Source organism: Boleophthalmus pectinirostris, unplaced genomic scaffold (genome assembly GCF_026225935.1).
Source record: "Boleophthalmus pectinirostris isolate CB_2022bp ecotype Guang Dong unplaced genomic scaffold, ASM2622593v1 HiC_scaffold_15, whole genome shotgun sequence".
In the NCBI taxonomy this organism is placed as follows: Eukaryota; Metazoa; Chordata; class Actinopteri; order Gobiiformes; family Gobiidae; genus Boleophthalmus; species Boleophthalmus pectinirostris.
This window is the reverse complement of record NW_026571070.1, coordinates 10,084,546-10,099,537: the sequence shown is the minus strand read 5'-3', so window position 1 is coordinate 10,099,537 and position 14,992 is coordinate 10,084,546. Positions and strand designations below refer to the sequence as shown.

The 14,992-nt window shown below is 39.4% G+C and overlaps 1 pseudogene; it reads right to left on the bottom strand.

The window, feature by feature from the left end:
* The window catches only part of LOC110158662 (WD repeat-containing protein 37-like), a 50,202-nt pseudogene that overhangs the window by 30,367 nt on the left and 4,843 nt on the right, over positions 1-14,992 (bottom strand).

Sequence of the window (14,992 nt, the reverse complement as noted above, 5' to 3'; positions counted from 1 at the left end):
TAAGTTTGTTTTTATTTGTCAAATTACAGGTTAAAGGGACAAGACAGAGGTGGTGTTTCAACTGTGGGACCTAGTTTACACTATTAGGCAGTGAGGGAGTTAGAAGTCCTGGCTTAGATCTGGTTTAGTCTTGGTTTAACCCTGGTTTAGTACTGCTTTAGTTCTGGTTTAATCCTCGTTCAGTCGTGGTTTAGCCCCGGTTTAGTCCCGGTTTAGTCCTGGTTCAGTCGTGGTTTATCCCTGGTTTAGTGCTGATTTAGTTTTAGGTTAGTCTGCATTAGTCAGCATCCAATTAGAGGTGCGTAGTCCTGGTTTAGTCCTGGTTTAGCTCTGGCCTAGCTCTGGCCTAGCTCTGGCCTAGCTCTGGCCTAGCTCTGGCCTAGCTCTGGCCTTAGTGCTGGGCTTAGTCCTGGTTTAGTCCCAGTTTAGTCCCAGTTTAGGCCTGATTTAGTTCTAGGTTAGTCTGCGTTGGTCAGCACCTAGGTACCGATGCTTAGTCCTGGTGCATTTGTGGTTTGGTCCTGGTTTAGTCCCGGTTTAGTCTTGGATCGCCCTGGTTTAGTCTGAGTTTAGCTCTAGTTTAGCTCTGATTTAGTCCTAGGTTAGTCAGCACTCAGGTAGCGATGCTTAGACCTGGTTTAGTCTTTTTGTAGCCCCAGCTCTTGTGTCTAGTCCTAGTTTAGGCCTTTTTTTAGCTCTAATTTAGCCCTGGTTTGATCCTGGTTTAGTCCTGGTTCAGTCCAGGTTTAGGCCTTTTTAACCCTGGTTTAGTCCTTTTTTAGCCCTAGTTTAGCTCTAGTTTAGTCTTGGTTTAGTCCTGGTTTAGTCCTTTTTTAGCCCTAGTTTAGCTCTAGTTTAGTCTTGGTTTAGTCCTGGTTTAGTCCTTTTTTAGCCCTAGTTTAGCTCTAGATTAGTCCTGGTTTAATCCTGGTTTAGCCCTGGTTCAATAAAGCTGGTTGTATATACTCAGATTGTTATGATTTTTTTATTTTTTTTTTTCACTTACTCCTGCTTTAATTCAACAGCAAGATCATATTCTTTCATATCATAAACAGTGAAGGAGTCAAGGTGAGACTTTGTGGTTTTACGTTTTAATCTTCGGCGTCTCAAACAACAACGACAAACATCATTCAGGAAGTTACCCACGAGTCTCCGCCCCACAGCTCCCATGATGCCGCACTGAAGCCGCAGGGAACGCCTATTTTACCGTGGAGAGTGTGCAATCGCTACAGCGCCAACACAGGGACAAGGAAGAATCACAACGTTTACAATTTCAGAAACCACATATATTCTCCATTTCCCCTTTTTTAGACGACTGTGTTTGATAATTAAAGCTGCACTGTGTAACTTTTCTGATAGAGGGTCTGCCACCTGTTTCTCGAAATGCTCTACAGTATGGCGTTTAATTGAACTGTTTCCATGGAGACGAGAAGGACACATCACCAGGCCAAGTTAAAGGTCAGATCTGCAGAGAAATGAACCCGCTGACGGAAATAAAACATGTTTTTGTGGTCGATTTGAGACATAAAAACACTTATAATTGAATAAATAAAAGATATACGTGCATAATGCCATACTGTGAAACATCCCAGGCAGACCCTCCACTAGAAAAGTTACAGCGCACCTTTAAGAAACCTGTATACTAAAACGTTAAAGGGCCTGTACCCGATTTTTTCAGATTTTTTTTTCCACGTTTTGAGCAAATTTGGTATTGTCCCAGTACAGATATTTTGTAAACGCAGCTCTCGAGGTCAAAATAAGTTACAAGCTGCGTTCTGTTCGCACCTAATGACGACAGAAGCGTTGTACAATCAGAAGTGCGCTGTTAGCATGCTAGTTGCTGTTAGCATAAGTGTAGTGGCTCTGAAAGTTGTGAAAAGCGCTTATAAACTCTTAGAAAGTGAATAATTAGGATTAGGGGTGTGCAAAAATACCAAAATATCAATATGTATATGTAATGATACAGTATCGATGTCATGGGATGCTGTATTGATATATCAGCAAGAGTATTTTTTGGTATTTTTACTTAAGTATTTTGTTACAACGCTACAGTTTTGTTGTTTGTTTAGAGGAAGGAAACTCGTTTATGCGACACATTTGACATTTTCACTGTTTTGATGATTAAAATGTTTGTGTTTCCTGCGAACTTTGCACAATAAGTGGTTTAACAAAGACTTTTAGTATCACAGCCACGATTTAGCCTTTATTTTTTTATTGAACCGTATCAAATCAAATTGAAATATATCGTATCGAATCGAATGTGCACTGTATCGAGGTACGTATCGTATCGTGACCTGTATCAACTTCTTAATAATACCCAGCCCTAATTAGGACAATGTGAGTGCATAAGGGACCACTGCAAACTGTATAGAATGAAGTCGCTCTGGTTTTCATGTTTTTAAGAAAGTAAAAATCAGGTACAGGGACCTTTAAGATTACTGTTCAGAGTCTTTAAGTCTCTAATTTGGGTTGCCAGTTCTTACAAGTAAAACCAGTAAACCTAAAATGCCTCTCTCTGATCTGAATGGTCTCTACTTAAACTCCAGCATCTACAGCGACTCATGAACAGTGCTAGTGCAGCCTATGCAGCTCAGGGAGGGAGTTCTGGGGGTTCTGAGCTTCCACATGAGCCCTGTCCATAAACTGAGAAAGAGAAAACCTTGTATGTGTCTTCTATGTGCAGGTTAAGACAGTGGCAACCCAGGTTCAGTTGTTCAGTGATTATAGAAACAACGCAAGCAACATACAGTTTATTTAAAGGTGCATTGTGTAACTGTTATGGTGGAGGGTCCGTCAAATGCTTTGTTTCATAGTATGGCTTTAAACCAGACCTGGGCATTGTACAGCTCCCGGGTCACATACGGCTCTTTGTTTGACTCTGACCAGCCTGTTTAAGCTCATTTGGAATTACAAAATACAAAACATATTTTATAGGGATGTAACAATAACCGAAATATCGTGATATCGTATCGTCAAAGTTCTCACAATAATATCGTGGACTATCACAATATATCGAATTACAAGTCTTTTTGCTTAAATTAAAGAGTTATGGTGCAGAAATAGTAAAAAAAAAAAAAAAAAGACAGAGGGAACTACATAGACCATGATCCTTTGCTCCGTTTCAGTGCAGACTACATGAAGAAATAACAGTTCTAAGCACTTTTAAGTCTTAGTTCTTTGGATTGTCAAGGCATTTTAAGAGGAAAAAGCAGTATCTTCACAATTTTTTTAGCTCCACAAATTATCACAGTAAATATCGTACTGTGAGATTTGGATATTGTTACATCCCTAATCATGAGCCTCCCCACCCACGATATCGCAATAAATATCGTACGTGAGGTTCATACCGTGAGAATATTGTATCGTGAGACTTGGATATCGTTACACCTCTACTATTTTATCATTTTACCTCATGCATGGACTAAAGCTGCACTGCTTTTAATTTAGAGGTGTTTTTATTAAATTACATTTTTGTAAAGCAACCACACTTTTTCGTTGCTTAGTCATAACATAAACTCTTACCAGCTCGTCAAAACAATGATATTTACTGCTTTTTATAAAGAAATACAATTAATATTATGCAGAATCCACAATATTCACTGTTTCTCATGTGGCCCCATTGAAAAAATAATTGCCCACCCCCGTTTTAAACCTTTCTATCTTCACGGAGACCAAACCAGGCCGAGTTACAGGTCAGATCTCTGGAAAGGCAACCCCGCTCACAGTCATAATATCTATTTTTCTAGTTTTTTGAGCTATGAAACCACCTGTAATTGAAAAAAAGTAAAGTAGAGCTGTTTAATGTCGCATTACGGAACATTCAAAGCAAAGCAATGACATATCCATAGAAATAAGCAGGTGACGGACCCCAAACCAAACCGAAAAGTTACGCAATTCACCTTTAAAATTCACATATAAATCTACTGTTTGGCATTTTCAAAAACAGTGAATCCATTTTTCGATTTTTGCAATGACCAAACCCCAAATGTGAAAGATAAAATTTAAACCCATAAATGTAAATCACCAAAAATTAATCTTAAATCTATTCTAACGCTAACATGAACTCAGCTGTTGGGCTTTTCCAATACGTCCAGCATTTATCACTGAAGTGTCTCCGCTAATGTTGTCTTAACTGCATTAACAGTAGACCGTACAGATTTTTGGTTAATATTTGATCTAGCAGCAAAAAACCCCTTTCTTCCTCCAGCTCTGCGACAAAGGACCACTCTGTCCCTGTTTCTTTAGGCACATTTGTAGCCGTTTAAACATTTACAAAGAGGAGATAAGTCTAGAAAACTGTGCATAGATGTAAGAGAAGTTATAGAAGCAGATTTATACAGAGATAGTACCTTGCTTGTGGACGCTTTGTAAGTCGTCTTTAACTTCTGTGAGAGTTGGCTGGTGCTGTGGCTCGCTGTGAGAGAGAAACAGAGAGAAATTAATATAAAAATGAAAATAAATAAAAGCAACAAAACATTTATTCAACTATTTTAAATAAACCAAATGAATGAATCTATGAATGAATCCAGTGCACTTGTAGTTTCCCACTAAAACAGCTGAATTATTCATGTGGTTTGTTTAGAAAAACTGTGTAACATTTACATTATTGTGAACACAGGTTTGCAATTTTGCATCTGAACACTCAACACTCATGTTGTAATTTCCACTGGAAAGCTGGAAGATTTTTATAACACGCGAGATTCCGAGATGAGATAAACTTTAACCTTTCAACATGGTGGAGAACAGCGAAAGTGTTGTGAATGGCGAGCACTGCACTCTGTTATCTGTTATCATCATTTTAATAACATCGCAATTTACACTTATTGTTATTTTAAAAGGAAGTATAGCAAGTCTAAAACTGTTTTACCCAATTAACAGGTCAGGATAAGCTCTGGGTCCACCATGTTTCACTTCACTAAGACAATAAAAGCACTTGAACACAACACAGTCATCATTTCCACTTCACAAGTGGAAAGGATCATCTGTCCCGTACCACGTGAAGGCAGCATTAGGCTGAGTTCTTATCTCAAACAGAAAACACTCTGTACCAACTTGTGACGTCATGTGGTAATACAAGAAGTGCTTCTCCGTGTTTTTACCAAGCACCGGGGTTTCAAAATGGTCGCCCATTCAAGTCAAAGGGTCAAGTTCAATGGCGCATGACTCCAGATCACTTTGACCAATCAGAGAAAGAGGATCAAAACAGAGACCGATTATAAAGTGTTTAAGACAACTGAAGGATTTTGAGCTTAGAAAAAATTTATGATATAAAAATAGGTCAAAATCGCCAACATTTTTGAAAGTTGTAGGGGCCCTGTCAGCCGAACACGAGCAGTTTGTGATTACACAATCCTTTCTCAGTCCAGGGGATTTTTCCGCTGAAGGACCAGTGAGTGTCACTAAGTCAACTGGAGGCAGCTACAAGCAGCAACACCCTCCAGTTCTTTTAATAGATCCATGGTTTTTACACTCCATACACCTTCACTAAAATCATTTGGATAACTTCAACCCTGGAATGGCCAATACTACTATTCACTTAAACCTCATAAGATTACATTTTGCGTAATATAGGACCTTTAAAGGTGCACTATGTAACTTTTCTGGTGGGTGGAAGTTCTGCTACCTTCCGGAATCAGAGAAGAGGTCATTGCTTTGTCTGTAATAATCCACAATATAGCATTAAACTTACAATACACTTGCACTAATTTAATTCTCACTGAAACATTTTTACAGTTTGCCTTTTCAAATACTGTATCTAACATGAAACCTGGCCTGGCAAGTTTAAAGCCATACTGAGGAACATTCCAGTCAAAACAATAACATCTCCTCCACCAGAAAGGTTACACAGTGCACCTTTAATGCCACTTGGAAAAATATTATTGCTTCACCTTTAGCTTTAAGTGCTCCTTTGGTTGGATCTGCCCCGTCCACCGTCTGTCCATCTCCAGTCAGACGCTCGTTCAGATTATCAATTTCCCGACGCACTGTGAACGCAACACAAAAAAACACAAAACAGTTCACAAAAGAGCCACCGATGTTTAATTAGCAAATATTCGTGTTTATGTGATACTTACGCTCTAGGTTTTCAATGTAGAGATTCTCAAATTCTCTTTCAATTTGTCCAAAAAGGTCGAGGAGGTTGTTCCTTAAGGCGAGAGGCAGCTTGGAGTCCTAAAACGAAACAGACAAAATATAAATGTTTAAAATAATGGAAATATACATTTACACTTTTTTCCATTGGTCTCGTAAAAAAATATAATATTACAAGATGAAATTAAGCTTTAATTTTTAACATATAATATACATGGAAATATTGCAGTAACTGAAATTAGAGATCGTTTTTTCAGACCCAACACCGTTTTGGACATTTTTACTTTAATTAACTGCCGATAACCAATATTAAAGGTGCATTGTGTAACTTTTCTGGTGGACAGCCCATCAAATGCTTTTCTTCAAGGAGATTTTATTCGTTATTTGTCTGGAATGCTTCACAGTTTCACAGTCAGAACACCTGTTTTTCGAGGTATTTTCGAACTATAAAACCACCTGTAGCTGAATAAACGTGAAGTAGAGCTGTTTATTGCCATACTGTGGAACATTCCAGATAGAGCAATGACATATCCATAGAAACAAGCTGGTGACGGACCCACAAACAAACAAAAAATTACATAGTGCACCTTTAAGCAATATCAGCGTAGGGACCAAAAATGGCACTTAATTCCTTGAAACAAATGTAACTTTTTCCACAAGAGATCCAATTCTATTATCAAAATCAAAACGCATAATTTCCACCACAAACAACAAAATATCCTGTCTTATTCTTCACAAAAACTGCTAACCCTGTAGTTTAAATCTGCACAAACATGTTCTGAAAGTGATTCTTTAGTTTGTCAGTTCATATTTCTCCCTTTTTTTGTTACTTGTTTTAGATCCACTTAAAATACGAAATTCAAACAGCAAACCCCAAATGAGTTGATTTCCTATTGTCTAATTATTGCAAAGAAACTACTTTTAATATCATGGACAGGGCCATCGGTACCAAGCTCTAAAATGTGGCTATGGGACCTTACTAATGCAATATTTGGATAAACTAATGTAATTTAAGAAAGTGTGGCAACCTCTTACTGATTTTTTTTTACAGTCTGTGCCTATGTGAGAAACATCTCCAAATTAATTTCAGATACATGTACCTCCGCAAGCTGTTAGTATGTTTGTTTTCAGTTCTGTGTGATTTATTTTAATTTTTATATACCACATTTCAGTTGTAAATTGCCTTTGGCTCAATAAAAATGTTATGACTGAAAACATGAACTTCAAACAGAATCCTTTAATTAAAACATAAATCATAAACCTAAACACAATCGCAATGCTTGTCAGAAAAACTGCAATACTGTACTGAACCCAAATGTAATCTATTTATCGATTATATCACCGTGCTGTAGTGTTGCAACGAAAATCAACTCAGAATACTCAATCACCAATTAGACCAAATTAAGATCCACTAGAACATCCAAAGGACAAATATGAAACAATACTGACAAAACGAAGTACAGGATCAGTCTCACAAATGAACTTTTACTACCAGGCTACACCAAAGCAGCGCACTTACCTCCATTTTAAAATCCAACATGTAAAACGTAACAATCAGACCACCGGCTCCTACTGAGAACAATGGGAGTAAAAGTCTGCATTTGACAGGTCCAAAGAGGATATTTGATCCTTAAACTGAACCAGTAGCTCCGATGTGTTCCTGTCTGCCCTCCTCTGCTGATGCCTACTCCTGTCTGCCCTCCTCTGCTCCTGTCTGCTCCTGTCTGCCCTCCTCTGCACCTGTCTGCTCCTATTTACTTTTGTCTAAACTGAACCAATAGCTCCGATGCGCTGCTCCTGTCTACTCCTGTCTGTTCCTGTCTGCTCCTTTCTACTCCTGTCTGCTCTGGCCTGCTCCTGTCTGCTCCTGTCTGCCCTCCTCTGCTCCTGTCTACTCCTATTTACTTCTGTCTACTCTTGTCTACTCCTGCCTGCTCCTGCCTGTTCCTGCCTACTCAAGCTGCTTCTGTCTGCCCTCCTCTGCTCCTGTCCACTCCCATTTACTTCTGTATACTCCTGTCTGCTCCTGTGAGCTCCTGTCTGCTCCTGTCAGCTCCTGTCTACTCCAATCTGCTCCTGTCTCTTCCTGTCCACTCCCGTCGGCTTCTGTCCACTCTGGCCAGCACCTGTCTACTCCTATCTATTCCTGTCTACTCCTGTCTGCCCCCTCCTGCTCCTGCCTGCTCCTGTCTACTCCTGTCTACTCCTGTCTACACCTGTCTACACGTGTCTACTCCTGTCTGCCCCCCTCTGCTCCTGTCTACTCCTATATAAGTCTGTCTGCTCCCATCTACTCCTGTCTGCTCCTGTCTACTCCTGTCTACTCCTGTCTGCCCCCTCCTGCTCCTGTCTACTCCTGTCTACTCCTGTCTGCTCCTGTCTGCTCCTGTCTACTCCTGTCTACTCCTGTCTACTCCTGTCTACTCCTGTCTACTCCAGTCTGCTTCTATTTGCTCCCGTTTACTCCCATTTACTTCTGTCCGCTCTGGCCTGCTCCTGTCTGCTCCTACCTGCCCCTGTCTACTCCTGTCTACTCCTATCTGCCCCTGTCTACTCCTGTCTACTCCTGTCTGCTCGGGCTGCTCCTGCCTGCTCCTGCCGGCGCCAAACGTCTACAGAGAGTTTGTATAAAAAGGGTTGATTTGCAAAACACGGCCGTCTTATTCTTCCAAAGCTGCTTAAGACTAAATCCTGTATGTGGAAAACTCTGTTCATAATGACCACATTCAAACAGCCAATTAGCACAGGCCAGCGGTACGAGTTTCTATAATGTAAACTAAAGGGCGTTTAAGGCGAGCCACTGTGGATAAAAATGAGAACATATACCGCAGAATAAAGGTGTACTACGTAACTTCCTCTGGGCCAAAGGAAGTAAACGCACTGGATTTAAACAGTGATTGAGCTAAAAATGGACACATGGATGCACAGAAATGTATGAAAACATAAAGCACCAGCAGCAGGATTGTCAAAATTGATGCAGAGGTGCTAGTTAATCATACTTTAAAAACTAGATGCTCATTTGAAAAGCTACGAACATTGAAAAAAAGTTGACTGTAAAACTTCACATTGTTTCCATGGAGATTTTACTGCTCTGTGTGGAAAGTTATTCAATTAACATATTTTTCAGACTATACGTGGCACTTTTTTTCATGGTTTGGGTGTTTCCTGCAACTTATATTAAAATTTTCACACTGACAGCCATGAGAGGCTCTAGGCTTGTGTGTCTGCATCTTCTACTACTATGTCTCTTGCAGAAAGAGTCTCTGTCCTGCTGCAAGTAGTGAAATATGCAGCCGAAAACAGTAATCGAGCAGCAGAAAAAAAGTCTGGAGCGAATGAGAAACTTGTGAGGGACAAAGCCTGGACTTCAGTGTCAACCGAAACCTTCCTGTCGGGATTCAGAAAGGCCAGAATAATTCTGACTGGAACTGATGCTGAGTCTGACGACAGCTACGCAGAAGAGGAAGTGGCGCTCTGTTTACCTCCGGAGATCGCGGAGTTACTCAGAAGTGACACAGAGGATGAAGAATTGAATGGATTTATTGATTTGGAGTGAGATGGAGAGTTTGGTAAACTTGTTCTGTTCTGTTGTTTATGCTATATTTATCTGAAGAACTGTTCATATGTGACGTTAACAGTCTGTTGTTTTCTGTTCTATTGTTATTACTAGAACTTGCCTTTCAAGATGAAATGTCAGTTCCTGGTCTCTGATTTTATAAAATAAATTTCCCCAAAAAGTGCAACTTACAGTCCGAAAAATACGTTAGGTGTTTTATTGATTTATTTTGAATATAATATGTCTTCTAAAACATTCCTTTTTCCTGTGAATGGGCTCAGTCATCTCTCAACAGATTTGCTTGTTTCCATGGAGATAGAAGTTTAATGCCTTTCTGTGGAATATTCTTGGTAAAACTATAATATCACCTTCGTGACAAGCAAGTAGCAGACCCCACCAACAGAAAAGTTACAAAGTGTACCATTAAAAAAAACAAAAAAATATTATTATTTTGTGTAGAAAATCGCTCTACATTGTATTGAATAAGAGTATCATCATTATTAGATATCAAAGTCTATTCCTAAAACTAAAAATTGGATTTAAAATTCAATTGGTACCACTTTTTTTTAAGTTATTCAAAAACAAATTAAATTGCAGTATTGTTACACCAACTGATGTTATGAGATCTTCTCCGTTTAAGAGTATTTTAAAATATAATTTCCGCTCGTCTGCAGGCTGTTATTGTAGTGTGCAGAGGGGTCAGTGCATTTAAACAGAGAGTGTGTCGACAGATGACACAAAGGAGCGGTGAAAAGACTCATCAGGACTGAACAGCGTCTGTATTAAAAGTTGATGAGACGACAGGGACAAACTGAACCTGAGCTCCAACAGAGGCCAGAGAGCAGCCGAAGTGGAGCAGAGAAAGTGACATCCGGAACAAGAGGACGGAGAGGAGACAAGGTGGATATAAAGGCTGCACAATATATGGAAAAAATATAGATAATACAATATTGGCTGATGCAAGTAAATAAATACATCGCAAAAGCCCAAAATTTTCTCTAAGGGTTCCAACTCTTTTTCACTGACAAAATTTCAAAACTTTTCCATGACTTTTTCATGACCTAAAGTGAATTTTCCATGACTTTACAACACCTACATGTGTAAAATTTATCAGACTTTCAGGGCTAAATATGAAATGTTAACTCTTTCCACTCTTGGTATTAGAGTTTTTTAACTGACTACTGTCAGTGCATTTATTTCTTTTAAACAAAAAAATAATCATAACAGCCTAATGAGAACTTCACAGAACGCTGCAGTTGAGTGAAAGAGATACAAAAATTCCATGACTTTTCCAGGATTTCCATGACCATGTGAATCCGGATTCTATTTTACAGAAATGTACTGTTTTTAAACAGGCAAAAAGGAAGATTTTATTTATGATTTTCCTTATTAAGTCCTAATTTAGACTTAGGTTGGTCTTGGTTTATTCCATAGACTGTATAAAGAAGCAGACTGAGGGACTGTGACGTCACCCACAGCGTTCAGCTACAGTCAAATGAAGTTTACAGATGCTAGCAGAATTTGGAGCCGAGTCCCACATTAGGAATAGGAATTTATTCACGGACAAAGCATTGAACTAAAAACACCAGGATCATTTAGAGCGGATTAATGTGAACATTTTAAGACTAAAATGATGAGTCTGACAGCAGTAGTTACAGAGAGAGGGACAACACTTTTTCAGTACAAAGTGAATTGGGGCCAGAGTCGATGGAGCCAGAAGCAACCCCCATGAACAGTTCTATTTAGAACGCGGTGACTAGTGGGTTAGCTATGTCCATTTATATATACAGTCTATGGTTTTGTCTAAAAATAAAAACATGTAATAAAAGTAAAACATACAACATCGCTATCAAATATTGTGTCTTTTTCCTAGCAGACAGATAGTTAAATGTAGGTAGTGTACTCCTTCAGTATTTTATTATATGGCATTTTCATAATAAATATCTAAAAACAGCTGTGGAACCAGTTGCCATTAGAGATTAGACAGGCAGAGTTTCTGTTCCTGTTTTTAAATCACTTCCAAAAAACGCACCTTTTTTCACAAGTGAGATGTACATTTGTTGTTGTTGAGTGTCTTATAGTTTTCTTTGATTTTTAGTAGTATTGCATTTGTATTGTGTAATATGTTGTACTGCGATTGTCCTTATCTGTTCTATGTTTGAGTACACCACTTTGGCCAGCTGTAAAGTTTTTAAAGTGCTTTGTAAATAAAGTTGGTATGGCAAAAAGAAAAGCCGATGTTGAACCTGTTCATTTTGAAAAGGAACCTTATCTTGCCATCGAGTACTTATCCAACCATGTCACAAAATTTGATTACCGTATTTTCCGCACTATTGAGCGTACCTGAATATAAGCCGCATCAACTAAATTTGAACAAACTCTTAAAATTGTACATAGATAGACTGCACCTGAATATAAGCCGCAGGTGTCCACATCTTCAAGAATGTTTTCAAGTTCTTTTCAAGTGCTTTTATCGCCTCTGAAAGATTTTGTCGTCTTTTAGTGTTGAGTCAGTTCGTCACGCTGCCGTCGCCAAAATCTCACCATCGACTCATGTGCAACAGCTCAATTTCTTTCTTTAACATCCATATCAATCGGCGTTAGCATAAAAGCTGCATCATCTGCATTTCTTCGTGTGTTTTCCATGAGGAGGGTTTGTGCATGAAGCGCAAAATAATTGTTCAAAACACAATCAAACGAGCATCTTCCTCGACACATCATCCTTGTCTTTCCCCATGATCTACTGCGCATGTCTCCTGCAGAAAGAGATGCTGTCCTGTCTGTATCATGTCAGTGTCTTGGAGGATTTCAGCAAATTTCAGACTCTCCCGGGGACGGGGCTAGTTGTGTCGATCAGGTGTGAGTGGATGTGCAGCTACTGAAGTTTGAGACGTTTCTTCTCATCATTTACGCAAACGGGTAAGATGTATCCCCCTCACTAATGTCCATTTAGCATCATAACTTATTTTATCACATGGCAATAAACTATTTGAGTGCACTGACAATATCGCGAGCTCATGCAGCAACTTCATGTGAACCCTAGATCCATGTGTAACCGCACAGACAGCGATGTTTTCTGCACTCAGCTGTGTTGCCAAACCATAGACCGTATTTATGAACGGACAATGTGCCAAACAAAGAATCCGTCCATATATTCGCCACATCGTTTTATTCGCCGCAGGGTTCAAAGAGTGAGAAAAAATTTGAGGCTTATAGTCCAGAAATTACGGTAATAATTATTTTTCTCTTGCCACTGGTTCAGTTTAACATTCTGTATCTTGGCCTGGTCATTTGCTTGCCTCCATTGATAAATTTAATGCCGTACTGTGGAACATTCTATGCAAAGGAAAGCCCTACACATCCGAAACATATTTGCAATTCAATTAAATACGATGAAGAGTCTGGCGTCTGTTTGTTTCCATGGAGATGTGATTGCTTTGCCTAGAAAATATTCCATGGTATCACAGTAAACGTATCTATTTCCAGAAAGCAAATGATGCCACAAAGACAAGTTTAAGGTCAGATCTGCGGAGAGGCAAGCCTGTACACAGTAAGAATGTGTGTTTTTTTTGTCCAATAAAAACATGTGTAATTGAATACATGCCAGATAAATACTGTAAGTTGAGTTTAATGCCATACTGTGGAACATTCTGGACAAAGCAATAATATCTCCCTTTATTACTCCACTTTAGATTTCCACTTTAAGACTTCGGAAGTGCATTGAACTGACCTAATTATTGGTTCAAATATGTAGAGGCCAGTCATAAAAGCCAACTCCCAACCAGGATATACTTAGTCAAACAAACTTTTATTACAGCTATGAAGTTGGCTGGCTCCCTCCGCTTTTCTTTCAACAGTTCAATCAACAAGTCCGCAATATTTTCTTAGTTTCCACGTCAGCAAGATCTCAATATAACGAACTAAAATGCCAATACAAAACCATACACATGTCTAAAATAACTACACCAGGTCTTTTATACTTCGCTCTAGGGTTGCCAAAAGTATCGAAAAACAAATCCTAATCGATGCTAAAACTGGCATCGAAACTAGATACTCATTTGACCAGGTATCGATACTAAAAAGTCACATTCACAAGACAGAAATGAGCCTTGCCTTTAAGTGTGGGTACGCGATTCATGATGTCACTCCCTGAACTCACTTTCAGTACAAACTTAAAAGCACCAGCCCACTAAAAATCTGTAATATTTGATGTTTTTTTCCCCCTCAAAATTATGTTATTAACATTAACGGCAAACATAATCCAGGACTTTAGGACTAAACCAGGTCAAAAACCAGGACTAAACCAGCACTGAACCAGGACTAAACCAGGGCTAAAACAGGACTAAACCAGGACTAAACCAGAACTGAACCAGGACTGAACCAGGACTGAACCAGGACTGAACCAGGACTAAACCAGGGCTAAAACAGGACTAAAACAGGACTAAACCAGAAGTGAACCTGGACTAAACCAGGGCTAAACCAGATCTAAATCAGGACAAAACCAGGTCTAAACCAGGTCTAAACTAAGACTAAACCAGGACTTGAACTTGAGAGCAAGAGAGAGAACCCTGAGTTCATGGAGCAGGGTGTCCACAAAGTGCGATCAGGTGACGGCTGCGCTTAGCCCCTGGACCACAGAGCTCTGCGCCTGTCCTTTAAGCCTGCGGTTGCTCAACGGTCTATGCGGGCACACCTCCGACCCATCCCGACACTCAGTCCTGGTTCAGTCCTGGTTCAGTCCTGGTTCAGTCCTGGTTCAGTCCTGGTTCAGACCTTGTTTAGACCTAATTTAGTCCTTGTTTAGACCTGGTTTAGAACTGGTTTAGACCCTGTTTAGACCTGGTTTAGATGACGTTTTATTCCTGGTTCAGTCCTGGTCCCTCATGTCTCAGGTACTGCAGATATCATGAGCCTATGCAGTTTGTTTTCACCATTGCTCCGATTTTACATTTAAGTTGTAGCTATTTTATATTTGTTATTTTTTTATATCTCACGTCGGGAGAAACGGGTGGACGGCGAACAACCGCGTACCACGCCCACTACACCCCTGCCTGGTACAGAGTATTGAGTCTTTTCCTTAGTATCAAAATATATTTTATGTTTTGTTTTTTTTATTTTGGTATTGCGACAACACTACCTCCCACACTACCCGACCTTAACTAAACAAGCTTTTATCCGTTCATGCAGAAGACAGTTGACAGTTGACAGTTTTCAACCTCAACTAGAGAAAGCCAATCTAAATGGTCGCTAATTTACATAACCAGTTTCAAAGTAGTTAAGAATTAAGTTGGAAGTTTCCGTTAGCACCAGCATCAAGCACTTATAAAGAAAAGTTAACGCAATCTT